At 41.3% G+C, this 26,664-nt stretch overlaps 1 protein-coding gene across 2 annotated transcripts in view; it reads left to right on the top strand.

The window, feature by feature from the left end:
- Positions 1-26,664, top strand: part of LOC137503027 (inversin-like) — a 234,084-nt gene that overhangs the window by 107,082 nt on the left and 100,338 nt on the right. The window contains exon 1 of one of the 2 annotated variants that reach the window (XM_068230410.1): positions 21,559-21,651. The exons of the other annotated variant lie outside the window; for it this stretch is intronic. The gene's annotated coding sequence lies outside the window, so the exon portion shown is untranslated. Of the gene's footprint in view, positions 1-21,558; positions 21,652-26,664 lie in introns of those variants that run through there. 2 annotated transcript variants of the gene reach the window in all.

Genomic DNA, 26,664 nt, shown 5'->3' with positions numbered 1-26,664 from the left:
TCAAATCTCGCGCTAGTTAGGTTAAGTTGGTACCACTAAGGTTTAGGCCCGTCAAGATAGTAGTACTGAGGTTTGCGATACGTTGTTCTCTGTCCAAAAGTACGTGGCTGTCAAAAAGCATGTAGATTTGTTTACCGATTCAAATATCGCGCTAGTTAGGTTAAATTGGTAGCACTATGGTTTAGGCCCGTCAAGATAGCAGTACTGAGGTTAGCGAAGCGTTGTTGTCTGTCAAAAAGCGCGTGGCTTTGTTCACCAATTCAAATTTCCCGCGCGAGGAGGAGCAGGCCTCTGGGAAGGCTCCTGGGTGGAGGTGGAGGACCCTGGGAAAGCCCCCGTGCGGAGGTGGAGGAGGAGGCCCCTGGGAGCCGTAGGAGGAGGAGGCCGCAGAATCCCTGTATTATACTACTCTGATTATTGTTGATAGAGAACGGTTGTTCACTTGTACTTTCTGTTGAAACAATAATCACCACCACGGAATGATCAGCGTACTGCCCTTCGGTTCAGAGGGTACCGGGTACGATACTAGGCTGAGCCGGAGATTAAATCGCGGCTGTTAATTCCTATGGATCGGGGACTACAAAATTCTGTGTTCTTCAAATACAATACATCACACGACAAACAGGCAACAGTGAATACATCCGTCCACAAGGGCATCTGGCCGTAAAACTAGGCCAAGTCTATACAAAGTGCTCATTCCAGGAAACTGAAGAATAGGAGAGAGTAGTTGTGATGTATTCCTCCCTGACGCTGGCTGGATCCTCAGACGAACTCTGCATTCAGTTGTTTAAGACATACCGAAATTCACGGCCATTAAAAATCTCGTTTGGGGATTTGCGAATGAGATATTCCATATTTTAAAATGCTATTCTTGATTTTTTTGATTCGTTGTGCCCAACTGTGGAGCGCGTTTGAACTTATTTTGCACAATGTTTCTTCTTCTTTTCTTCCCAATACCTCTTCATTTTTTCACTGTGTTCCTTTCTGCGTGTTTCTTCCAGGCTGTATTTTTTCTTGTTGGTTTCTCTGCAAATTTATGTTTGTTTACTAAGCTTCTAAATTTCATTCTATCTTGAATGGTTTCGTCCTCAATACCCATTTCTTGTATTTCTTCATGAATTTCTGCTAACCAATTGTTGCCGATTTTCAGGGTTAGAGCTAGATTTAGAACTTTCTTTGTCAGCCTGTTGTTATCCATTCTGTGTAGGTGTCCGTAGAATTTTAGTCGTCTCTTTCTGATGGTATCTATGATATTTTCTGTAGTTTCAACAACGCCTTGACCAAGGAGCTCGTCAAATTGATGTCAGGAATTTATACAATCGATTCAGACACAAGAGACAGAATATTAATGCATGTGAAACGGATAACCTCAAAGAAAATAATGCAATACAAATGCCATCTATGGTGAACACAGACTTGTTCCTCAAAGTGAAACGAACGTTATTGACAAATACTGATGAATATTGTAAGAAGAAAGAGGCAAAAACAAGAACTAAGAAAATATTTAGCCAGGAAATAAATCAAGAAATACTCGAAATGATGAATGTAATCATAAAATCGGAACGAGTAGAACAGCAAATAACCAGATCGCCAAAATGAATGATGTCTTGTATGCATGCCAACAGACGTATAAGATGGTGACAGCTAAAGAAAATAAGGTATCTGGCTGGAAAAGCTCTATCGAAGCCAAGATCAACAAATTGAATAGAAAATTGGAAATAATTGATGCCCTCCGCTGGAAAAGCTCTATCGAAGCCAAGATCAACAAATTGAATAGAAAATTGGAAATAATTGATGCCCACCGCCCAAATGAAAGAGCAAGTAAAGAGTTGATTAGAATGTGTAGAGAAAATCGAATTCATTCAAACAAGAGTAGTGATATTCAGAAGATACGTGATACGATTCTTGAGAAAATAGCTATTTACAAGAAGAAGATAGTGATAGCTGAAAATCGTATAGCATCTAGGAACACAAACCGAAAGTTTGAGTTTTATAGGAAGACCTTCTATCGTGACCTTGAAGGCGACAGATTTACAGTAAGTGAAGATATTAATCTTGAAGAAACTAAACGCTTTTGGACTACAGTTTAGCAATATGGTGAAAGACAAGATTATGAACAACTTATCCAAGAACTAAGTCCAACGGAAGTGGAGGTAGACATGGATAGAGATAGGATAAAATAAGTCATATCCAGGTGTATAAAGTACCTAGGGAACTGGAAAGCAACAGGACCTGATTTTGTATATAATTACTTTATTAAGAGGATGTATCCACTACATGAGAGGTTAGAACAACTAATCTACGAAATAATCCAAAACCCAGACTTGATCGATGAAGAGCTTTATGCTGGGATAACATATTTGATTCCAAAAGTCCAGAATGCAAACATACCGCAGCTCCTGAGGCCAATTACATGCCTTTCAAATTTATTCAAATTAATCAGCAAAGTGTTCACGGTAATAGTCAATGATTTCTGTGACGTGAACAATATTATCTCAAGTAATCAAATGGGAACACGCAACCGATGTCAAGGCGCTAAGGAACAAGCACTTATAAGCAAAACCATAAACGAAAAGTACAATAATAAATTGTGTACTGCTTGGGTGGACATTCAGAAAGCATATGATTCGTTGTCACATGAATACCTAATTGAATGCCTACGGAAGATACATTTGCCAGAAAACATCAGCATATGATTCGTTGTCACATGAATACCTAATTGAATGCCTACGGAAGATACATTTGCCAGAAAACATCATTAAATTTGTCAATAGAACACTTGACAAACAGAAAACAACATTAATATGTGGAAATAAAGTGGTCGGTGACGTGAAAATAAATAGAGGAATATTACAAGGAGATGCTCTATCACCCAAGTTGTTCGTAATTGCTATGGAATCGTTAAGCAGAATTTTAAATAAGAACTGCGAGAAGATCCAAGCAGATGAACATGGAAGAATTGAGTGCAACCACCTCATTTTCATCGATGACATTAAATTGTTCGCCAAAGATGTGCAGACATTGAACGAGCTGAGCCAGTGGACGAATCAATGTCTCAACAACATTGGTTTTACAATCAATCAGCAAAAGTCCGCGAACAATATCAATTCGAACCATACCTTTGGAGAGAAGGTAAATGACGTGGAAGGATACAAATACCTAGGAATATTAGAAGACTCGAGAAATGTAATTAAACCCGAGAATAAAGTTATCATAGCCAACATGATCGAATCACGGGTAACAAATATATGCCAAACAAAGTTGAACGCGAGAAACCTGTTTGCAGCAATAAATGAGTATGCGTTGTCAACTATTAACTATTATATTGGCCTGATCCCGTATGAGCACGAAGAATTTAACAACATTGATCTGAAGGTGAGAGGAATCTTGAGAGAGCATAATATCGTCAGAACAGCTGGTAATATGGAACGACTGTACCTGAAAAGACATGAGTTAGGAAGAGGACTACAAAATGTTTCTGAGAAGGCCGAATTGATTTTACTTGAACTATGTAAATATTTGTCAACAAACACAAGAACTAAGTTTATCGCAGAAAGTGAAAGAAGAAATGCAACCCATCTTGGACTGATTGAAGAACATTTGAAACGGGAGTACCTAATTGAGGAAGGAAACGATGTCACGGTAAAAGTAGTTAAGCAGAAACAAAAACAGATGCGAATGGATCGAATCATGGCTAAGTCAATGCATTCCACATTGTTCCGCAAACAACAGGAGAAATTTGTTGACGTAAAACAGTTATCGTTATGGCTAATGAGGGGGAATATATCTCCACACGAAGAAGGAATGTTCTGTAAGATACAAGACAGAAACATCTTCTTTAGTCATGGGAGTATATTCCAGAGGTGCCCACACTGCAACCAGGGCAATAAGACACTAGATCACCTGGCAACACAATGTGGACGAATGCTTAATTTGGACTACAAGAAACGCCACAATGACGTTGTCAGATGCATGCATTTCATGTTCACCAAAACGCATGGGCTGAATAATTCTAAGAAAATAAAGAACTATAAAGTTGAAAATGTCATATCCAATCAGCGGATTAGAATAAAGTTAGACGTCATCATACAGACTGAGCTTCGCATTGAACACAGTAAACCGGATCTGATGATACATGACCTGGTGAAGAATGAAATCCTATTAATTTGAAGTTGGAATCACAAACAAAAATATCCTGAAACAGAATGAAACCAGTAAAGGAAGAAAGTACGAGATGCTAGCCAGTGAACTCTCACGTATGTAAAATAGAGCCAAGGTGACGATGGTCCCTGTGGTAATAACGTGGGACGGGATAGTCACCAACTTGTTCAAGAAGCACATGGACAAATTGGAAGTGAGTAAACAGCTACAGGCCTACCTACAGACCATTGTACTAAAAGGAACGTGTGAGAGTGTGCTAATCGACTTCAGACGATTGCAAACAATGATGGTCCAGATGGAGGCGGTCCTGGTACCCTAACTTAAATGGTGTGCAAGAAGTGTGTATACAAATGCGTAGAATCATTGGATGTAACATGGACTTGACAACTAATTGAATTAATTTATTATTATTATTATTATTATTATTATTATTATTATTATATATTTTGCGAATGAGCCCATTAGGACTACGCAAAGTACTTAGAGACAGGCATTTGCCTTCCTTTGTGCCCACACTTCCTTCATTCGTTTGCTGTGTGCTTCTTTTCTCTCTTGAGACCATGTTGTTCCGGTCTTCTTCTTTGGTTTTTCCTCTTGGTCAACTTGCCACTTATGAACTTTAGTTCTGAAGATAACCCGGCTTTGGATGTCTTCAGGTGTAATTCCTGCCAGTGTGATATCTGTTTTAATTTCGCCAATCCATTTTATTGTGTCCGTTTTGGCTTTACTTCGGTTTTCATAAAATTCAACTATTTGCTTGGTAAGTCTATCTGGGTTCATCCTTTTTATATGTCCAAAGAATCTTAATCTGCGTTTTCTGATGTCGCCGTGAATGTTAGAAAATTGTTTGATTTCCTGTTTCCCTCTAAGGCGGTACTGTCCATCTACGAGTTTTGGGCCTAAAATTTTTCTAATGATCTTGCGTTCCTTTTTCTGAATATTTTCTAGATCAGTTTTCCTGTTTAAAATTAGTGTCTCTGATCCATAGAGGCATTCTGGTTTTATAACTGTACTATAGTGTCTTAGTTTTGCATGCTTGGAGAGACACTTTTTGTTATAGATATTTTGGGTGAGTCTATACGCAGTTTCCATTTTTTGGCATCTAACTTCATTGGCTTTTGTTTCCATTCCATTCTCCTGAATTATTTCACCGAGATATTTGAATTGCTGGACCCGTTTTATTTTGCCATATTTTGTCTCCATGAATTTAGGGGCTTCTTTGCTGCAGTCATGCATTCAGTTTTTTCAAATGATATTTGGAGGCCGACTTTTTCCGCTGTTTCTTTCAGGAGTTCGATCTGGTTTATGGCTGTTGAAACGTCACGAGTTAAGATTTGCCAGATCGTCCGCAAATGCCAGTCAGTCTGCTGCTAATTTGCCCCTACCAGGAGTGATTGGTTGGTCAATCTTGAGGACAGACTTCTGTTTGCGCCATTCCTGTATTACCTTTTCAAGGACGCAGTTGAAGAGTAGTGGAGAGAGCCCATTTCCCTGTCTTACTCCTGTTTTGATCGGAAGAGGGTCTGAGATTTCCCCCATGAATTTAACCTTAGATTTTGTGTCTGTCAATGTCTCTTTTACAATTGCGAGTGTTTTCCGGTCTAGACCCTGTTCATTTAATATCTGAAACAGTGATTGGCGATCAACTGAATCATAGGCCTTTTTGAAATCAACAAAAGTACAAACTACATTTTTGCTACAAATTCTCTGATGCCTTAGGATTAACTTTAGGTTCAAAGTTGCTCTGGACATGAACGGCCTGGTCTGAAACCTTCTTGATATTCTCCAATTTTTGGTTCTAGTTGCTGTTGGGCTCTATCGAGAAGGCACTGAGATAAAATTTTGTAGGCAACAGATACCAATGAGATTCCTCTGTAGTTATTTACGTCTGTTCTGTCTCCTTTCTTATGTAAAGGATGAATTAGTGCACTTTTCCAATCTTCTGGAATTTGTTCTGTTTCCCAAATCTCTTGGATGATACCGGTGAATTCTTTTATAGTATTTGGGCCTGCATATTTGAGAATTTCTGCTATGATCCCATCCTCACCTGCAGCTTTATTAATTTTAAGTCGTTTATCTGTCTGATAATTTCTTCTTCATCCGGTGGTACTGAATTTGGGTTTGTGAAGTCAGGTTCCTGCGGTGGAAATCTTTGTGTTGGCTCTGGGCAGTTAAGCAGTTCTTCAAAATACCTTGCAAGTTCGGTGCAGTTTTCTTGATTGTTCAGTGCAAATTGTCCATTTACTTTCTTAAAGCAAAGGTTTTGTGGCTGATACCCTGTTAGCTTTGTTTTGAAGTTCTTGTAGAAATTTCGTGTGTGGTTTTTTCCGAAGTCCTTTTCAATTTCTAGTTGTTGATCTTTCTCGAATTTCCTTTTGGTCTGTCGGATTAATTTCGCTGCCTCTTTCCTGACTGCCAAAAACATTTTGTGATTCTTATCGGTCTTTTTGCTGTTCCACTTATTGTATGCATTCTGCCGGGATTGAATGGCTTGTTCACAGTCTGCGTTCCACCAAGGGTGTTTTTTATTTTCTGCAGAGGAATCAGTGTTTGTGCTGTTTCAATAAGTTTGGTCTTGAGTTGCTGCCAATTGTTGGACTGCTTTTTCTCTAATTCTTCAGTGAGAGATGGCTGGATCCGACTAGTATCAAAATTCGGAATTATTTACTTCCTTCTTCTGAACCTTTGGGGTATCAACTGTAGTTTGACTCTTGTCAGATAGTGGTCTGAGTCTATGTTTGCACCCTTCCTTACTTGGACATTCATAATTTCTCTGTGGTTTGGGTACGAAATTGCCACGTGGTCAATTTGAAACTCGCCCAAGAGGGAGTTGGGTGATCTCCATGTCATTTGTTTAGAAGGTTTCTTCCTGAAGTGAGTCGACATGACTTTAAGGTTGAATGCTCTGCAGAATTCGACTAATCTCTGTCCATTTTGGTTCGTCCATTTATGTGCTGGGAATTTTCCAACTGTTTTCCTGTATTTCCTTTCCTTGCCTAGCTGAGCGTTGAAATCTCCTAACAGAATTTTGACGTGGTTTTGAGGAATTTTTGATGCTGTTTCTGCTAGTATATCCCAGGATTTGTCTACCTTCTCGCGATCTGTTTTATTGTCTTCATTGACTGGCATATGTGCATTGATCAGTGTGTATGATTTGTTTGCACACTTTAGGGTTAACACATTTCACACCTGTTACTGAGTTAAGTATGCTCTTCTTGACTGCAAAAGCAACTCCTAAATGGGGTGTGTTTATGAGAATCCGTTTGTCTGTTTTACTTTTGAAGAGTCTGTAGTTCCCGAAATCCATTGCGTGTTCGTCAGTCAGCCTCGTTTCTTGGAGTGCCAGTATTTCTATTTTTTGATCATTTAGGGTTTGCTCTAGTTCGTACAACTTCCCTGCCCGCAAGAGAGAATTTATGTTCAGTGTTCCGAAAAATGTTTTGCTGTTTGGGCGAAGTTGGCCAGAGGTCTCCGACTCCCTCTGTTTGCGTGTCCAGCCAGACTCCCCAGAATCCGATAGTCTGGTCGTGCTGCTAATGTCAGCAGTGGATTGGTTACCACCTGGGGTACAAATTTGTTTTCTGCCACGCCTCATGGTACTTGATTATCCAAGTATTGGACCGTAGTCCAGTTTCATAGGACTGGAGTGGATAGTTCCAGAACATACATTTCCAGCCGCACCTCTGGTGAACAGACGCTGACCACTTTGCCGCTTGTTGCAAGTCAGACGCGAAGTGGATTTCAGTCAGTTCTTCCGCCCTCTCCGCCATCGGGATGAATCCTCTTATGCCGTCGAGGCTGTTGACCATTTTCCTTGTTCCCTCAGTTGATGCGCGGGTGCTTATTTGGCTACGCCTTATTCGCACCTGCACTGTATATCTACAGGAACTTTCCCTAACAGCCATTCGGACGCGCCATGTCGGGGTTGAGGGGCCCCACCCCAGTTATTATTATTATTATTATTATTATTATTATTATTATTATTATTATTATTGTACCGGGTGGTACACCTCCACGACGCAAGTTCAAATCTTCTGCCAATTTAATCTACTCTACAGGAGAAACCCTGAACTTTAAAAACCGAACTAACTCTATCGTTAATCAGAAGATGTCACTGTGTGTTTTCAATTTGCTTTTGTTTCTTTAATCAAGAAGTGTGGACATGCTCTAACAGATGTCTCTACAAAAAAAAAAAACTATGGTAATGCACAATGCACTCTGGTGCAAGGGAATGAACTCTCTGGAAGAAATTTTTTTATTCATAAGTTTTGCCTTTACTATATTTTGTTCTGTTATCTTTGGGTTGGCAATATCAATCCTTCCTTCTGCCAGGTTTGAACTTAGCCAATCCCGATTTTCTTTAATTAATTTTCACCTAATCATGTATGTCTTCTTCGATACGGATATGTTGCTCTAAGCTATCCAATAAAAGTGAGAGGGTGTGTCTACTCATTCCTGAAAGGTCTCGAATTTTCCACGAGGGTATAAAAACTGCTGGTTCTCTTGTCTCGGGGCCACTAGTATAACATCTAACTCAGTATGTGTGGATATGTAGCAGGGGGCGGGAAGCGTCTCTTTCTTCAAGCAGCAGTTCTTCTACAAGGTAATGGCCTTTTAACATCTTTATTTCTTGCTAGCTCAGCAGTCTAACTCTCGGGGAGGGTTCGAAACATTTAATATGTAACCCATCTTTTTAAAAATGTACATTCCTTTTCTGTCTATGTAAAATCTACAAATCTCTTTAACTGTAAAGCGGGGATAGAGAGTGCTTTACCCTCTCGAGCTCCCCTTCATTTTGAAATTGAGGTGACTACGTTTTCATAACCGTTTCTTCTCTTCCGTAATGTATTAAAGTTTTCTCATACGGGTCACCTCCCTAGCTTGGGATTAGCCCCTGTGTACCGGCCTAGAGCCACTTAGGTTTTAAAAGTGTATTTAGGAGTGCAAGTTCACGCCTCCAGTCCTTTCTGTACTTTGGGCCAGTAACTTAGCCTGATGTGTTGTTTTCTTCTCGAGAAGGCCCTGTAGATTGGGTACGAGGTACCCTGTGCTATTATATATGTGCCTTGAGGGCAGTTAGGGGAAAGTCAGTTTATGGCCTCTTAAATAGGCTTGAAAATTTTGAGAGCGGGTCAGTTCTTTCTTGTGTGTGAAAGGTTCCTCTGGGAGGCTTGAGTTAAAAGTTGGGAGCAAGTGCTCCATGCATTTAGGGGTTTTCTACCCTTTAGCAATTATGGTTGTGAGCTGAGAGCTCAGAAATTATAATTGCGGCTCGAAGCCCAAATCTTGTAATGAACTGTAATTTGTAATTTCTTAATTTGTTGATCTGCTACTTGGTACCTGTTATACTCTGTTGTTTGTTGATTTCGAAAAGAAAATATAACCTTTGTTAAAGTTATAAATTAAAGTTATAAAAGTTATAAATTAACTTTAATTTTGTAGTTGAGATCTATTCCAGCCCGCACCTTCTTTCACCTCTGCGGATCCACCAAAACTCCATAACAAGTGGTAGCAGAACATGGTTGAATGGGTCTCAATTTAGCCCCTTTTGACGGCTAAAACTTGGTTTGTTTTGAACTCTAACAATTTTCTCAGTCGCTGGCATTTTTCGATTTTTCCAAATTTGTAAAGTTCTGTCATCATGCCCGGCCCTCGCGATGTCCTCCATCCCGGCTATTTGCGCAAGGAGGAGTTGATCTATGAATTAACAATTAGAAATGTTCAATCTGGAGGCACGGTTGCGGCCGACATCACTAAGCTTAAAGATTCCCTTGAATTGCCTATTACCATCCCAACTTTGGGAGAGAAAGATATTGACGATGCTCTCTCCACGATCACTGATAATGCTACTGAGCTAGCATCGGTTGTTAGTTTTTTTGAAGGTGGTGATCCATCACCTAATCAGCTCAAACGTGTACAAGCTTGTTTATATCATTTTTCTAATAGAGTTAGTGATCTATTGTCTCTTAAGTTGAGTGACATTCAAGGGAAGGAGGCTAGTGCTCTCCTCGAAAACCTTTCCACATTGTCCAGTAAGGTTAGTCTATTGTTAACTGGGGCAGTCCCTCCCAAAGAAGACCATCCCGCTACGGTAAACGTAGTTAGCGAGGAAGACTCTTCTAAAGGAGAAGAAAATAGGAAATCTGTGGGAGCTCAACAAACCTCTGCCCCATTAGACAACGAATCTGAGCGTCGTAACTCGTTGAATAATGCCCCTTCCGAAACAGCTTCTCCGCCACTTAGGCCTCTACCTACTATGTCACCTGGCTTCAGCAGTTTGCCCCATCCTTTAGCAATGTTGCTTAGAGGCATTTCGAAATTCTCAGTCAATTCCACCAGTGATGTTATTGCTTTTCTAAGATTTTTCGTTGAGTTTCAGGATCATGCTCTTGTGTTTTCTCTTTCTCCATGTCAAATTCTGCAGATTATTTATCCCTATTCATTTGGTGTTCTATCCGACAAAATAGTAAGAGCAATTGCTGATCAATCATCTATAGAAGAATTTCACGCCCATCTGTTAGCTAATTTTATTCCGGCTCGAGCTAGGTCATCACTAATTCAGAAGTACTATTACCGAGTACAGCGGCTGGATGAAAATCTTGCCGACTTCATCCAAGACATCAAATTCTACACCAGGGTATTTGCTCTTCATTTTCCTGAAGACCAGATTGTACAGGCCATTGTGGAAGGCATTTCCCCATCGTACAGGTCATATTTGTGCTTTGCGTCGCGTCCTCAAACTTTCGCCGAATTAGAGGCTATGGCTGTCTCAGCGGAAGGAGTTAGATACGCTGACACCTTACGTGTCGCGAAAGAACCCCCTCCATCTTCTAGCAATTTTCGGCCTCCACCTCGCCGACCCGTCACATCCCGTAAATGTTATGCTTGTGGGTCACCCGACCACCTTCGAAACAAGTGCCCTTTGATTAAATCCAATGCTTGTGGGTCACCCGTCCACCTTCGAAACAAGTGCCCTTTGATTATATCCAATAGGACAAACAAGGGAGCAGGGTCATCTCAAGGCTGTTTTAAATGCGGCGCTTTCTCTCATATTGCCAAAAATTGCCCGAATTCGAATAGCACTCCCTCCTGCTCAACTTCGGGTGCAACTTCCACCAACAATCATTAGTGGCTCCGGCTGAGTCGGCAGATTCATCTATTCAAGGCTCAGCCCAGGTTAAATCCGACAAAAATTCAGGGAAAAGCCAGTATTGTTCTACATTACCATTTGAATGTCCCAAAGAATGTCTTAAGATTGCGGCGGATACCCCCGCACCTGTTCCATTTCTCAAGATTGAATTGAATAATGAGCCCATAACTGCTCTTTTAGATTCAGGTAGTGTTGTTCTATTATTTCGGCTGAATGGTGTTCCAAATTAAAATCTGTGTGTAAGCTTCCTGATTATTGTTCGTCTTTGGTTCAATGCGTTTCGGCAAACTCCTCTCCATTAGAAATTTTAGGGTTTCTGTACACCAAAATTAGAATTGCCAAATTTACCTGGATATTTAAATTGTTTTTGGCTAAGCACTTGTCTTGCCCCATTATACTGGGAGCGGATTTCATGTCACACACCGGTCTTGTGCTCGACATTCAGAGCCAGTTGTGCACTTTCAAATTTGTCAGTAATTTCAAAAAAATGTAGTTCTGTGTTATGTTCATCTGTTTCGCCTACCCAGGATGAGATGTTGTTAGACCTTAGACATCTACCTGAGGAGCAGGCTGAGAGTATTCGCAAGTTGTGTCAGTCGTTTCCATAGGTTTTTCTGATACTCTTGGTGTCACTGACCTTATCGAATATAAGATTGAGGTTACAGATTCGATTCCAGTCCGTTTTCCACCTTATAGGCTATCTCCTCCTAAAATGAAGGCTTTGAAAGAAATCATAGATCAGATGTTGAAGGATGGCATTATTCGACCCTCTAAGACGGCGTATTCTTCGCCTATTTTTCTAGTTCCGAAACCCCAAGGGGCTTCAGGCCTGTGATTGATTATAGGGCTCTCAATCGAAAGGTGGTGTTACAATCGGTGCCCCTTCAAGACCTTCACTCTTGTTTCTCATGGTTTCGAAAGGCTAAGTTCTTTACCATTTTAGACCTGAATCAGGCTTATAATCAGATACCGCTAGCAGAGGAATCTAAACACCTGACAGCTTTTGCCACAGATTGGAATTTGTACGAATACAACCACGTGCCTTTCGGGCTCCCCACGGGAGCAGCTGTACTTACGAGCTGCTAGATAGGGTCTTCTGCGACATCAAATTTGAGTATTTATACCATTATCTTGATGATGTCGTCGTATTTTTTGAGACCTTTGAAGAACATCTAGATCATCTGGAAGAGGTCCTGAGTCGCCTTCGTAAGGCAGGGTTAACGTTGAAGTTGTCCAAGGTTGCCTTCGCTAAACCGTCCATGTCATTCCTAGGGCATATTGTGTCGCCCGATGGTGTCTCAGTCGATCATTCTAGAACACAGGCCATCCGTGATTTCAAACCTCCCAAGGACATCAAAGGTATTGCCAGGTTCATAGGCATGGTGAACTTTTCAGGAAATTTATTCCAAATTTCGCCAATAGAGCGGCGCCCTTGAACTTACTCCGCAGGAAAGGCGTCAAATTTGAGTGGGGGCCTTCTCAACAAGCAGCTTTCGAAGATCTGAAATTAGCCCTTTGTAATGCCCCTGTCCTCATTATGCCTGATTTCTCTAAGAAATTCATCGTCCAAACCGAAGCGTCGTCGTCGGCGGTAGCTGCAGTCCTTCTTCAAGAGACTGAACTAGGGAGGCGACCCATCGCCTATGCCTCTAGGACATTACCGGCCCAAGAATCCAAGTATTCCATCTACGAACTTGAAGGTTTAGCAGTTTTGTTTGCTCTAGAAAAGTTCCGCCTCTATCTGGAACATGTCAAGTTCGACTTGGAGACAGATAACCAAGCCTTAAGTTGGGTCTTAGGTAGGCCGCGTCGTACAGGTCGCATAGCCCGCTGGGCCATCAGAATTTCTGCCTTCCAATTTGATGTTAGGCATATAAGAGGAACTGAAAATGTTGTGGCAGATGGACTAAGCCGTATGTTTGCCAATGACGTAGAGACCCGTGAACAGGTTGATAGTTCTTCACCTCCCGAGTCCATACTACCTGAGGTTAATACCATTCTGACTGATGCTCCGATGTTATTGAGGGATATTGAAAAATATCAACGTGAAGATCCAGTGCTGGCAGGGGGGCATCTAGGCATCTTCAAAACTCGAGAACAGAGAGATGTTCATTTGGAAGGGTATGGACGGAGAAATCCGTGAATTAGTAAAAGCTTGTAAAACTTGTTGGCTTAGTAAACCCACCATGTCAACTAAGCAAGGGCTTTTGTCTTCTCATCAAGCGTCGCGCCCCATGGGACGTCTTTATATCGACTGCGTAGGACCCTTCCCCCAGTCAAAGGGGAACGCCAACGAATTCATTTTGGTATGTAGATGGTTTCACAAGATTTTCTTGGTTATTTCCGACTAAGCTGGCTACCGCTCAGTCCACCATTTCTTGTTTAAACTCCATCGTCGCTTCTTTTGGTCCGTGTCAATATATTGTTTCAGATAATGCTGAAGCTTTCACATCCAATCTCTTTCGTAAATTCTGTTTTGATCTGTCCATCTCACATGCGACTACTTCTGCTTACTATCCTCAACCATCTCTAGCTGAATGGGTCAATCGTAATCTGAGGTCGGCTCTTATTGCCTATCATCACGACGACCACTCCAGATGGGATACATCCCTGCATTGGTTAGCCTTCGCTTTGAATTCGGCGGTTCATGAATCCCATAAGTTTACTCCAGCTTCTTTGATGTTTAAGTTTGTACCCAACACGCCGCTCTCTAACCTTTGGTCTCTTAGTGATATTCTACCTGAGACAATAGATCCAGATAACATTAAAGATCTTTGGAAGAAGGCTAAGGCCAATCTTAAAATTCTCATGAAAAGGTTAGCGAAAGATATGATCGTGGACGGAGGCCCACCAATTTAAAGGTAGGAGACCAAGTTATGGTCAAGAATTTTGTTCCCGCGGGCAAGCTTGCCCCCAGATTTCATGGGCCGTGCACCGTCTTGGATTTTCTTACGCCGGTCACATTGTTAGTGAACAATCCAGCCTCCGAGAGAATCTTTAGGGTTCACCTGTCTCAGGTGAAACCTGTGTAAATTACTTGCTCATTGGATCTTTAACATTTTGTAAGAACCCCAAAGGTTATATTTTTTGGGGGGGGGCATTTTTAAGGCCTTCTGCTCTGTGTTAGTTCATTCACCTTGTAAAACCTTCCCCATAGTTACTCTGCTGTCCTGTTTATCCGGCCTTTACCACGCTCCCGTCTCCTGCTAAACCACACCAGTGGCATTAAAAATAAAATAAAACTTTCCACGCCGCTGGCCCCTTAGCCTCACCACAAAGACTGTACCCTAAAAACAAAAAAGTCCAACAAAGTTCTGCCGCCGAGATCTTACTGTTTCAGCGCCCCGCAGCCGTGCGGCGCCGTACCGCCACTGAGGTGGGGTACGGGCCCACTCCACTCCAGTGAGGTCAACCTGTGTACGGCGAGCCGTAGCCCTCATGCCGGCCAAGCCTGATGTGCGGCGCACCACCCGCAAACAGCTCCAGGACTGTTAACAATCGTCGCGTCTGCGGCGTGCTTCACCACGACTACCCCTCTCATAGTAGCAGGAAAGAGGTATCTCTGGGTACTTGAGGGGTCCGAGCGGCCTCCTCTGGATACAGGCAGTGGCCGCTGGTCTTGCTGTCAAAAGTAATCGGCACCAATGTACTTTTTCTGCTACATGGACACTTTATTTCTGCAATTAATAACTGCTTCAAATCTACCTTTGATGGACCAAGAAATTTTTTTCTTCCATGAATTAATGTCTTGTTTCGCAATTCTACAATTACAAAGAAATTCTAAAACTGGATTAATCTAAGTCGCACCCATCTATATCAAAACAATTAAGAAACCTTCGACTACTGGAAATTTGTATTTTCTCTGCTAAATTATTCTTCAACTACTCAGCAACAAACTTGGACTTTGCCTTGAAAAAAAAAATTGTTTCCTTTTGTGTCACCCCTTGGAAGGACTTTTGATGGGGGGGGGGGCAGGCCTGTACCGGTGGTACACCTCCACGACGCAAGTTCAAATCGTGCGCCAATTTAATCTACTTTACAGGAGAAACCCTGAACTTTAAAAACCGAACTAACTCTATTGTTAGTCAGAAGATGTCACTGTGTGTTTTCAATTTGCTTTTGTTTCGTTAATCAAGAAGTGTGGACATGCTCTAACAGATGTCTCTACAAAAAAAAACACTATGGTAATGCACAATGCACTCTGGTGCAAGGGAATCAACTCTCTGGAAGAAATTTTTTTATTCATAAGTTTTGCCTTTACTATATTTTGTTCTGTTATCTTTGGGTTCCGGTCTAGAAAGCCAAGAATAACGGCCGAGAGGATTCGTCGTGCTGACCACACGACACCTCGTAATCTGCAGGCCTTCGGGCTGAGCAGCGGTCGCTTGGTAGGCCAAGGCCCTTCAAGGGCTGTGGAGCCATGGGGTTTGGTTTGGTATCTTTGGGTTCCGGTCTAGAAAGCCAAGAATAACGGCCGAGAGGATTCGTCGTGCTGACCACACGACACCTCGTAATCTGCAGGCCTTCGGGCTGAGCAGCGGTCGCTTGGTAGGCCAAGGCCCTTCAAGGGCTGTAGTGCCATGGGGTTTGGTTTTTTATCTTTGGGTTGGCAATATTAATCCTTCCTTCCGCCAGGTTTGAACTTAGCCAATCCCGATTTACTTTAATTAATTTTCACCCAGTCATGCATGACTTCTTCGATACAGATATGTTGCTCTAAGCTATCCAATAAAAGTGAGAGGGTGTGTCTACTCATTCCTGAAAGGTCTCGAATTTTCCACGAGGGTATAAAAACTGCTGGTTCTCTTGTCTCGGGGCCACTAGTATAACATCTAACTCAGTGTGTGTGGATATGTAGCAGGGGGCGGGAAGCGCCTCTTTCTTCAAGCAGCAGTTCTTCTACAAGGTAATGGCCTTTTAACATATTTATTTCTTGCTAGCTCAGCAGTCTAACTCTCAGGGAGGGTTCGAAACATTTAATATGTAACCCATCTTTTTAAAAATGTAAATTCCTTTTCTGTCTATGTAAAATCTACAAATCTCTTTAACTGTAAAGCGGGGATAGAGAGTGCTTTACCCTCTCGAGCTCCCCTTCATTTTGAAATTGAGGTGACTACGTTTTCATAACCGTTTCTTCTCTTCCGTAATGTATTAAAGTTTTCTCATACGGGTCACCTCCCTAGCTTGGGATTAGCCCCTGTGTACCGGCCTAGAGCCACTTAGGTTTTAAAAGTGTATTTAGGAGTGCAAGTTCACGCCTCCAGTCCTTTCTGTACTTTGGGCCAGTAACTTAACCTGATGTTTTGTTTTCTTCTCGAGAAGGCCCTGTAGATTGGGTACGAGGTACCCCTGTGCTATTATATATGCCTTGAGGGCAGTTAGGGGAAAGTTAGTTTATGGCCTCTTAAATAGGCTTGAAAATTTTGAGAGCGGGTCAGCTCTTTCTTGTGTGTGAAAGGTGCCTCTGGGAGGCTTGAGTTAAAAGTTGGGAGCAAGTGCTTCATGCATTTAGGTGTTTTCTACTTTTTAGCAATTGTGGTTGTGAGCTGAGAGCTCAGAAATTATACTTGCGGCTCGAAGCCCAAATCTTGTAATGAACTGTAATTTGTAATTTCTTAATTTGTTGATCTGCTACTTGGTACCTGTTATACTCTGTTGTTTGTTGATTTCGAAAAGAAAATATAACCTATGTTAACGTTTTAAATTAACTTTAATTTTGTAGTTGAGACCTATTCCAGCCCGCACCTTCTTTCACCTCTGCGGATCCACCAAAACTCCGTAACAATTATTATTATTATTATTATTATTATTATTATTATTATTATTATTATTATTATTATTATTATTATTATTATTATGGATGCTCAGTTATTTTCACAAATGTATGTAATGAGAGGGGACGCATTTCTCTCAACTGTAGCGTACAGAAGTTATGAAGTTCCTGGGCTAGACGTTATCGATGTTCGCACTTCGCCGAATTCTGTTGAGATAGAGTTGTTCGGTATTGCTACAATACATTAATTGGTTTTGCTTCAGACTATCTCTAATTGCGAGCGAGTGTTCTCAAATTCCAATCTTATCAAAACTCCGTCAGTGAATAGTGAACATCACGTCACCGACGCCGACATAAGAGTTCAAAAATGTTGAGAATTAACACCAGATATGCTGGTACTTTTTCGGCAAAAAGAATAGTACCTTCTAACATAATAGTATAACAATAAGATGTTTGCGATCATTTTATGGAAAACGCCATAATTTTTGATGCTAGATTTCGATAATTTTGTTCGTGGACATTGGCAGCCGTGATTCCCGCTGATCTCACTTCCTGATCCTAATGCCGCCTGATTCTGTTCTTAGCCTACAAGGAATACAAAGCCTGCTCACTCGCAGTGTTCTCTTCAGAAACAGTGTCCGCCTGGCAGCGCGCGTCTTGACCGCTGCAGCGCTAGTATACCACCTCACATCAGCACTCAGTAGCATTGGTAACGGGAGTTAAAACCATCAGAAATTTACCTATACACTATACTTTCTGTATATTATATACGTTACTGAGCAGAATGAAGTAGAAAATAAAAAATGTTCACCTTTTACCCCTAGGAGTTCAATTCAGCTGTGGATTTTCATTTCAGATAACACGTAAAACTGTCGCAATTTATGTCTGGCATTTAAAAGGATATAAGGTATGCACTAGATATTTTTACTAACGCACCGTAGATTTTCAGTGAAAAGGGACGACTAACTATTTTCCTTGATATTTTCTTCTCGAGAAGTATTCTCGGCGATACTCATCTGTCATGTCATTAGCGCAGTTATTGACAGAGGAGTGCAGAAACTTCTGCAGTATTATTCTGCTTTGTTCCTCAGGATGATCACTTATCCCACACTGTAGAATAGGATTTTTAGCAACACGTGGCAACAGTATTTCGGTTAGTATTCGTGCTATTTTTGGACTACCTAGCGTCACCGATAACATTTCGTCCCTTACTTGCCCCAGTTTCATCAGCAGTGAAACAAGACTTGGCTTTGGATACCTGAGACGTGAGACCACCTCTGTCTTTGATTTTTATTAATGACGTTAGTGGAGATAGACTCTGGATACTACTAATTTTATCAACACACTCTTGACATGGCATATGGTCTTCGACAACTCTTACCAAATACTCTCCAATATATGCCATTGCAGCACTCGACGGAGAGGTCACTAGGGTTCCATAACTTATCCTTGGTACCACTTACACAACATAATAAGGAAATTATTATCATCAGAACAGGAGCAATAATAATAAGTAACCTACCATCTGCTTGTTGCTTTAATCCATAATTCGCTAGTTGGCTCTTGGCAAGGGAATTCATGGAAACTAGTTCCAGGAACTTTATTTCTAGAGCCTTGTTTACAACACGGTACGCAACAGTACACCATTGTAATATGATTGACGCATTTTGACAATACCCTTTTCCAATTTGGTCAGTGTGTGAATTAAGCCGAAAGTGTCAGGTTCTAATTCATCCTCAATTTACAAGAATTTACCCGTTTCACGTCGGATGGTAAAATTATATTCTGCGACGTTTGCAGCAAGAGGTGAGTGAAACTTGTTTTATATTTCCCCATAACGAATTATTATCAATTTAGCAAAATCAACACGGTGTTTTAATGCATATTAAGATACATAAAACTGCAGCTGCCTAAAAATTTTGTAGACCCTATTTGAGAGCCTGTTTTAGGCAGCTAAAACAACATTTTGGCACCTAAAAATCAGAGGTCTAGTAATCACTGTATCAACAAACACGAACACCAGTCCCCGAGCCAGAAGAATTAATTAGACGTGATTATAATCACGCATTCGGCCGGTAATCGAATACGGGACCTTCTGAACCGAAGGCCTCAGCGCTGACTATTCAGCCAAGGATTCGGACAAAAACAAAATCATTATTTAATTTCATTATTTCTATCAATATTAACATTCAACTTTCGTAGTAAACGTCACCAGTAAGCATACAACGTGTCGAAATACCGCCAACCGAGGTGTTCATGTGAGGTTGAATTGCAGCGCCTCTAGCGGCAAATATAACATCCACAGGGCGGACAGCTATGAGTGGCTATTGGGCAGGCTTTGTATTCCTTGTAGGCACCGCCGTCTCGATCCTCCTATACTGCCTGCTCTATGCCAGCCTTTTTGCGACTACGCTGCGACATAATTTCTCCGCTAGATGGCAGACATAGACGCACAATGGTCTAAACTTATTCTAATGACGGCAGCCTACAAAACACTATGCAGTATGGTCATATGTTCACTGAAGCTCGTAAATTACATCAGTAATATTAAATATCGGCAATATTACCTGCACGAAGTCGCAGTTGGCCTCTTCATTTGGCTATTTCCGTTCAAATAGGCCTATCAATATTTCAGTTTCGGGCTTTAAAAACTGTTCAGTTTTTCCTGTATACAAATGTAATTACTATCACCCTACCACCGTTTTGACAGCTCCAAGCCCAAATTTTAAATTTTAAAAGGAATTTCCTGGACGAAGGCTTGGAGTGGTACCGTACTTTTTGTGTTCTTGCCAACGCAATATCAAATAATAGAGGTCTTACGAACTTGGTTATGATAATATCACTAACATTTTTCTGATGTTCTTTGACCTCACACTGTAACAAAACACATTCTGAAAGTTTTTTAAAATATTTGTTTTACGTCGCACCGATACAGATGGGTCTTATGGCGACGATGGGATAGGAAAGGCCTAGGAATGGGAAGGAAGCGGCCGTGTCCTTAATTAAGGTACAGCCCAGAGTTTGCCTGGTGTGAAAATGGGAAACCACGGAAAACCAACTTCAGGGCTGTCGACCGTGGGGTTCGAACCCACTAACTCCCGGATGCAAGCTCACAGCTGCGTGCTCCTAACCGCACGGCCAACTCGCCCGGTATTCTGAAAGGAAGACGTCGCAAGTCCTCGTATTACGCTCATACGCTTGAAGGACTTCGACAATAGGGCACATCAGTTTAAACGAACTCCTAGGGATGCTTCACCAGAGCAACAAAACTAAGTTTTGGGTATCGAACTCCTCCTCTGTCCTGATGTATAATCAGTTCCATTTAGAGGTGTCGAATCTCTAGGCAGTGAGATGTTGCTGACACAAATGTCACACTCCATCCTCTCTTCAACAACACGAACATAGTACCCGTAAGTTAGGATTTGATTTCCTGTTTCTAGTTTGATTGGAGTATTATCGTCTGGATATCTGAGGTTGTCCAAAATGTCTAAACATGAAGGCGTTTTGTGATTGTCCGTCACAATTTTTATCACAAGGAATCCAATATCCTCCACGGCTTTAATCACCGTCTGGAAAAAAAATCCGCAGGCTTTTTCCAGTCATTCGACCGGGCCAGAAATGGAATGAATGAAGCCCCATCTAGCAGGGAGGATAGGAATTGTGCCGGCTGGCGAAGCCTGTCGCACCCCTCCGGGGCAATGATTAATGAATGACAGATGAAATGAAATGATATTCGTGAGTGTTTCTGGAATTAAACATGACAGGGAAAATCGGAGTATCCGGAGAAAAACCTGTCCCGCCCCCGCTTTGCCCAGCACAAATCTCACATGGAGTGACCGGGATTTGAACCACAGAACCCAGCGGTGAGAGGCCGGCGTCTACCGTCTGAGCCGCGGAGGCTCCAACAAATTCTGAAATAAGGTGTAAAGGCACAGATGCGAGAGTAATCTGAGGATATCCAATTACTTCCTTCATTAGGTCCCTTGCCTAGATAAAGCCGACAGCCGCTTTTCTCGCAATTCTCTTCTAGACGGTATTACATGGAGTCGTATATTTTCTGGCTGCGAACAACCTTGCCGAGATTGGCAACATGGTACATAACAGTTGAATATTTCGGGGAAAGTATCTGAAGTTTCAATTCTACGAAAAATATACCTTGCACGAACGGAAAGAAACAAGTACCAACACCTTAAAATCACTTTTGAAATATCTATAAATATAACATGATTAATTCATTTCACAGTGCTATTCAAAATATATCTTGTACGAACGAAAGTGACCAGACACGTTTACTCATTGTACAAAATAACTCAGGTTTTCACGCACATTCATGCAGTGCTACACCCACACCGACAGCGAAGATTGTGCGTCTACTGCTGCACTCTTACGGCCATTTGTAGAACTATTGGTAGTCGCGCCTTCCTGTGTTAAACTAGTGGCATAGAGCAGGCAGTATAAGAGGATCGAGACGGCGGTGCTTGTAGGCTAAGTTCTGTTGGAGTTTGCTGTGGCGTGGTGTCATTCTAGCTCATTTTCTTTTTACGGGCCTGTACACGTTTGGAAAAAGGTATGTGAGCTTTTAGTACCTACATCGGTATGTACGCAAAGGAGAGGTGATTCTACTTTAATATCGGAGTCGTGTGACGAGATGCTTCTTCCTTTTATTGTGATTATTATTACTACTTTGCACCGACATAGACTGATCTTATAGCGGCGATAGGATAGGACACTGCTAATGTTGGGAAGGATGCGGCAGTGGTGTTAGTCTGGTGTGAACATGGGAAACCAGAGAAAACTATCATCGTGGCTGCCGAAAATGGAGTTCGAACCCATTATGTCCCGAATGCATTTTGTCAGTCCGTGACACGAACCGGCCAGGCACTCACTCTGTTATTGTGTTTTATTATTAATAGTAGTGGCCTAGTGGTCCTGAGAATCAGGATACCACCTGACTTGGAATATGAGTGGCAATCTCGGATATATTCTGAATTGTGGTCCTCCTCGTGCTCAGATGGTGAGGACTATACAATCCCCCGGCGGTTCCTAACCTGTTAGAGAGATTCTCACTGGTAGAGATGGACATTAAAATAACAAGTGTTCCAGCCTGGTAATATGTTACTCTGTTAACCTTGTCATGCTCGTATTCGTCACAGGTTGCATTTCTTCCTCAACCTTTCATTAGTCATTTTGTCATTCTACTTTACTTACATAATTACTGAAGTTATTTTAGTTAATTACGACTCAGCGTGGCTCTTGAGTGAATCAGTTTTTATCCTTGTTGTAATATGGTTTCACACTGGAGTAGCAAGGCATGATTCATTTTTCTTTCTCATATTCGATCAGCCCATGTGTTACGGTGCGAGTTGGCCATATGGTTAGGGGCACGCGGCTGTGAGCTTGCATCCGGGAGATAGTGGGTCAAATCCCACTGTCGTGAGCCCTGAAGATGGTTTCCTGTGGTTTCCCATTTTCATACTAGGCAAATGCTGGGCCTGTACCTTAATTAAGGACACCACCTCTTCCTTCCGACTCCTAGGCCTTACCTATCCCATCGTGGCCATAAGATCTATCTGTGGCAGTGTGATGTAAAGCTACTATAAAAAAAAAAAAAGCCCATGTGTCATGCATACATTCGGTATTTTGAGCTAAAGTGTTGCCTTAAACAACTAATGTATCGACAAAGAGGAAAATTAAAAATACTTAGTTGTGAATCGAAAGCGTACCATCGTTCACTCGTGGTTTATCCAGGTAGCTCACCTTCTGCAAGCACACTTCAATAGCAAGGTGATAACTGCAGTGTGCTGATTGTGTTAATACTGTACTGATGTGTTGTGCGGTGAACTATCTGCCTGTTTCCAGTGAACATGGAACACTGTTTCTCCCCAACAAGTATTCTGCTGACGTAACAGTCATAGCAAGTTTCCAGTAGGGATGTATCATGCAAAACTTGTCCGCTAGGCAACGTAATGGTAGTTTAGTACGCGAACCTTTTCTTGAGCCCTAGTTCCCATTCAGCACTATGGAGCTCAGGGCTCAAGAAAAGTTTCGCGTACTATACACGGTGTGCGCTTTTCGCTTCTCAGTTTTACATGAAACTCATATGGAGTATTTCTACATATGATAATGGAACCAAAACTGTTATTTGCTGATGTTTTGAAAGAAGTGGGAATTAATATAGGTGCAATGACGATTGCGGAATTGAAGGAAAAGGGCAGAAATTTATTCAGAAAGAGGCAAGTTTAGTGAAAGGAAAGGACTGAAAGTAGCAACCTTTTCTTTTAGTGTTTTTGTTAAGATTGAATTCTCTAAATGCAAATAAACCAAACGAAACCCCCATGGAACTACAGCCCTTGAAGGGCCTTGATCTACCGAGTGACCGCTGCTCATCCTGAAGGTCTGCAGGTTGCGACGTGTCGTTTGGTCAGCACGACGAATCCTCTTGGCCGTTATTCTTGGCTTTCTAGACCGGGGCCGCTATCTCGCCATCAGATAGTTCCTCAGTTCTAATCATGTAGGCTGAGTGGACCTCAAACCAGCCCTCAGGTCCAGGTAAAAATCCCTGACCTGGCCGGGAATTGAACCCGGGGCCTCCAGGTAAGAGGCAAGCATGCTACTCCTACACCACGGGGCCGGCTTTTAAATCCAAATAGCCTCATATAAACATGCGTAGTGTGTGTGTGTGTGTATTAGGTTTGAGATTTACATAAAGCACAGTAAACCTGCAGTACCAGAGGCTACCTCCAGTACTACTGTATTTAATTTTCCTTCAAGCACGAGTTTTTAGACCTTGTTTCAAGTCATAAGGCAGATATAAACATTTTAAGTTTGATAAATTATTTCGTGTTCAGGAAGTCTGAAATTGATGGAGCTACAGTGTTAAATTATAGGTCACTTCGTGATTCAGGGTATACCACCGCACACAGTTTTGGCTACTTCCCTACTTCTAAATCTTCCTTGCTCTAGGGATTATTTTCATGGTACCAATGCCACTCCATGAAAATATGGAAGATACACCGTTCTCGGTGACGCTTCCATAGGCAGGGCACTATTGGAAATCCTTACAAATGATTGAAAAGTAATCTCACTCCAGAAAACATTCTTATATAGGAGAATTGAAATCGAAACAGCATGAAAGAACAAATTGCCACCATTATCTTTGTTCATATTGGCCAGCTCTGATCAGTAGTGAGGAAGTCTATGTAATTTTTTTCATGCTAGAGGTCGCATGAAAAATGGCCACAGAGTTACCACGTTAGTTGAAATTGTATCCCCTGCCATAATTAAGGCACATTTTGATCATTCTGTCTCTGACACAATAAGTGTGTGGGTTAACGTAAATTGAGGGACTTTCCTATAATTCAGACAAATGGTTTTGTCACTAGCCGGACCTAACCAATCCAGCCCAATGGTCTTGTCATGAGCCAAACCTAACCTATCCAGCCTAATGGTCTTGTCACTAAATATTCTTAGGTTGGCAGCTCTGTATAGTTGGTTCAGATGTCACCGACCCGTGCCATGTTGTTTGTGTAACATCTGTTACATCCTCTGAGGCGTGCCCTATTGTTTGTTTAATGTCTGTCACATCGTGCTATTCGCGGCCCGCTTGCGAAAGAATTACCGCGTTCTCCTTAATTCTTCGCCTTTCACCTAAAATGATTGAATAATACTGAAAATGAAAATTCTCAACCTATTTCCAGTCATTCGACTAGGTCACGAATGGAATGAATGAGGCCTCCATCTAGCAGTGAGGATAGGAATTGTGCCAGCTGATGAAACCTGTCACAGTCCTCTGGGGCATTGAATAATGGCTGACAGATGAAATGAAATAAAATTAAGTGAAATTGCAGATTGTTGCTGGAATGAAGGATGACAGGGAAAACCGGAGTACCCGTAGAAAAACATGTCCCGCCTGCACTTTGTCCAGCACAAATCACACTGAGTGACCGGGATTTGAACACTGGAACTGAGCGGTCAGAGCCCGGCAGGTTGCCGCATAAGCCACAGAGGCTCATTGAATAATATTACATTTTTTTATTGTTTACACCCCGCTTCATTACTTTTATGGTGTTTGGAGACACCGAGGTCCTGGAATTTTGTCCCACAGGAGTTCTTTTATGTGCCAGTATATCTACCCACACGAGGCTGATATATTTGAGCACCTTCAAATACCACCGGACTGAGCCAGGATCGAAGCTGCCAAGTTGGTCTTAGAAGGCCAGCGCTCTACCATTCGAGCTACTCAGCCTGGCTAAAATGATTTAAATAGGTCATAATAACTAATCAGGACTAATTTTCTATAAAATTATTTCTTAATTAGAACTAATTATTATTATTTATAAGTTTCATATTCCGTATTGATTGGATTCAATGTAATAGACAAGAAAAATGTTCCACCGATCAATACATTTATTGTGAATGAATTATTGCACTAGTACCGGTTTCGGCCTATCTTGGCCATCTTCAGCTAGCACACAAATTTACAGTCATTAGACAAAATTACAAAGATGTTACGTTAGAGCATCCGGATGTCTAATGAAAAATGGAAGTAAAATATATTGCACTATGTTGCGTTAAAATATCTCTTATTAAAAGTGGTGATGGTTATAATAAACTAAAACCTATTGATTGAGCATGGACATGAGTACATAAACACATTAAAATATATATGCCAAATCATAAGACACTAAAAAATATAGCACATTAAACACATTAAAACATGGTATATTTTAAAAACATCTATTATAATTTGAGTTCATGTTGCGTTGCATTCATTCTTCAATCTTCTTGTAGTTCTTGTGTTGATTAAGTTGTATTAGGTGATAATCAAGAATGTTCTATGGCTGATATACTTTGTATTGGTATGTTATCAGAACTCTTCATTAAAATTTGAAAATTGAGTACTGTGCAATTCAACTGTTGATGTAGTCCAGTAAGATTTATATATACAGCGAGATAGGGTTTAATTTTAGAGCAGTTGATGGTGACACTTCTTGTCTATGCACGTTATATGGTTGTTATTGTTGTTGCTATGGAGGTTGTGCACCGATATGTTTGGAGATTTGTTGTGTTCTGCTACGAGTACATCTGGGGCTCATCTGGAGAGTAAAGTTTGCCATTTTGTTATTTAGATGAAAGCAGGACATCTCAGTTTTGCTGGTGTTTGGTAATATTACATACCGAGCCGACATGTTGGGTTCGCTCCTGAAGCAAGCTTCAACGAAGTGATGCACTAACATCTTCACAAATAAGTATTTTTATTTTCCACCTTGTCGATACTTTAATTGCTCAAGGCAACTTATTGGTTAAAAGTGGTACATGTTTCGTATATTATTAGCATCTTCAGCCAAATAACGCAGTTTAGATGAAAAATTCATATATTGACAAAGTATCAGTGCTTTGAGAGAAAGCTTTTTAAGGACACTTTCTCTCAAAGAATTGATACTTTGTCAATATATGAATTTTTCATCTAAACTGCGTTATTTGGCTGAAGATGTTAATATCATATGAAACTTGTACCACTAATGTATCGACAAGGTGGAAAGTAAAAAATACTTAGTCAAAAGTGCGAAACGGGCCATGA

The sequence above is a fragment of the Anabrus simplex genome, chromosome 14 (assembly GCF_040414725.1).
Source record: "Anabrus simplex isolate iqAnaSimp1 chromosome 14, ASM4041472v1, whole genome shotgun sequence".
Classification (NCBI taxonomy): Eukaryota; Metazoa; Arthropoda; class Insecta; order Orthoptera; family Tettigoniidae; genus Anabrus; species Anabrus simplex.
The sequence above is the reverse complement of the archived record's forward strand: the minus strand, read 5'-3'. Positions and strand labels throughout refer to the sequence as shown.